General features: G+C 18.3%; 2 non-coding genes and 3 pseudogenes across 5 annotated transcripts; all 5 read left to right on the plus strand.

Moving 5' to 3' along the window:
• The first annotated feature begins 316 nt into the window (after positions 1–316).
• Positions 317–387, plus strand: K452DRAFT_t179 (annotated as a pseudogene). The gene has a single exon. The product of its transcript is annotated as a tRNA-OTHER (tRNA).
• A 336-nt stretch (positions 388–723) lies between these two features.
• On the plus strand, positions 724–796 carry K452DRAFT_t180 (annotated as a pseudogene). The gene has a single exon. The product of its transcript is annotated as a tRNA-OTHER (tRNA).
• A 263-nt stretch (positions 797–1,059) lies between these two features.
• On the plus strand, positions 1,060–1,131 carry K452DRAFT_t181. Its single transcript has one exon. It is a non-coding gene; the product is annotated as a tRNA-Sec (tRNA).
• A 105-nt stretch (positions 1,132–1,236) lies between these two features.
• K452DRAFT_t182 lies at positions 1,237–1,307 on the plus strand (annotated as a pseudogene). The gene has a single exon. The product of its transcript is annotated as a tRNA-OTHER (tRNA).
• A 125-nt stretch (positions 1,308–1,432) lies between these two features.
• K452DRAFT_t183 lies at positions 1,433–1,504 on the plus strand. The gene has a single exon. It is a non-coding gene; the product is annotated as a tRNA-Arg (tRNA).
• Positions 1,505–2,285: the final 781 nt, after the last annotated feature.

A 2,285-nucleotide genomic window follows, 5' to 3' on the forward strand; every position in this document is an offset into this window, starting at 1 on the left:
ATAGTCATTATAGTCATTATAGTCATTATAGTCATTATAGTCATTATAGTCATTATAGTCATTATAGTCATTATAGTCATTATAGTCATTATAGTATTTTAATCTATTTTTTATAGATAATGATTATAGTTTTTTTTATATAATAAGAATATATTTAAATTTAAATATATTGTGATATAATATTTTATTCAGTTAATAATTAGGCTAAAAATATTTTGTTCTAATTATAAAGTAAGATATATTATATAGCAAAATAATTTTAAATAAACTACTCTATTTATATATATATATAATTAACTATATAAATGTATTAAAGATGGTCATAGGTTAATGGTAAACCGTTCGTCTTCCAAACGAATTATACCGATTCGAGTTCGGTTGGCCGTATATTAAATTGTATTAATAAATTAAACTTAAATACATATATTATTAAATAGTCTTATATAGACAATCATAGAGTTCAAATATATTTATATCTAGTTTTAACTCTATATTATATTTATATAAAATTTATTATAACGTAAAAATAGTTAATTCTTTAAGCTTTACTTGTATATTTCTCTCTAAAAGAGTAATATGTAAATATATCTAATTATTGAGGATAAATTATTTTAATTAAATTAGGCAATGTAACTTAAATTTAGGTCTAATTATACGTATATTTTTTATTTAAATTATAGAATTTTTAATATTAGTTAATAAAAATTATAATACAGATAATAAGAATTAGTAATTTAATAGGTAAATAGTTTTCTTGTCGAGAAAAAAGATATCGGTTCAAATCCGATTTAATTCGTAAAGGAAAAGTAACCATTGGTAGGGTAAGATATTTGCTAAATATTGTGCTTTTGCACATGTTGGTTCAATTCCATCCTTTTCCGTATTTAAACATTTTCCGTATTTGAATTTTCCGTATTTTCCATGTTTGAATATTTTACATGTTTTCCATATTAAATTATTTTTTCTAAAAAAGCGTTTATCTTTCAATTAAATATAGCTTATATTAAGTAAATATAAACATATTTACTTATTTTTTATTCTATTTTTATAGATAATGAAAAGAGTATAATTTAAAAGGTAAAATATAAAGCTTCAAACTTTAGTTTTTCAGTTCAAATCTGGATGCTCTTGAAAAAAAAATTTTTTTACAACTTTTTTAGCTTAGTTATTTTTTTGGTAAATCTACAATTTTTTTATATACAATTTTTTTTTTTATTAAGAAGCATAAATTTTATAGATTCTTTAACTTAAAGGTAAAGTGTACTTTTGATAAGAGTAAGATTGGCGTTCAAGTCGCTGAAGAATCATAAGTAATAAATCAAAGTTTTTTAACTTAAATAAACCATAAGTAAAACTACTTTAATTTAAAAGTTTTTTATTTTATATCACAATTATTATATTTTATTTAGTTATATTCTGTATATATTTTTAAAGCGCGTTAGCTAAATGGTATAGTATTGTACTACGGATACAAATTTTACAAGTTCGAATCTTGTACGCGTTTGTTTTTGTATATAATAATTTTTATTAATACGTATTATAAGATATATAGCAAATACTTAATTATATAAAAATAATTAAAAACTACTCTTAAATTTTTTGTTATATAATTATAGAGGATATATGATATTTATACTTTAATTCTATTTTAGATAAAAGTATAAGCTTATAAAAAAATTTTGAATAGTGATAAAAATTACCTTAAAGAAAAGACTATAAAATACTAAAATACCGTTTAATTATTTATTTAATTGAAACATAGTTTATTAAAAATAAAAAAAATAAAATTTTTACTTTTTAATATTCAAAAAAAAAAAATAAAAAGTTTTAATTAAACTGAAAAATAAAACAAATCTTATCGTTATTTATAAACTTAAATAAGCATATACACTTAGTATATATATAAATAAAATAAACATTATTCTTATTTATAGACTTAAATAACCATATATACTTAGTATATATATATAAATAAAATAAACATTATTCTTATTTATAGACTTAAATAACCATATATACTTAGTATATATATAACTAAAATAATATATTTTTATTATTTATATACTTAAATAAACATATAAAGATAGTTTATAGACATATTAGAAATAATAAAAATAAATTTAAGTATATTAAATTTATTTTATAATCAAAGCAATAAGTAAATTTCGTATTCAAAATTTTTATTCCATTTTATAAAAATATGTATGATTTAAAGAAAATTGGCCGAGTGGTTTATGGCGATAAGCTTGAGTCTTATTTGGTGTAACAGCCACATCCGTTCGAAT

This window comes from Aplosporella prunicola (genome assembly GCF_010093885.1).
Source record: "Aplosporella prunicola CBS 121167 unplaced genomic scaffold K452scaffold_79, whole genome shotgun sequence".
Lineage (NCBI taxonomy): Eukaryota > Fungi > Ascomycota > Dothideomycetes > Botryosphaeriales > Aplosporellaceae > Aplosporella > Aplosporella prunicola.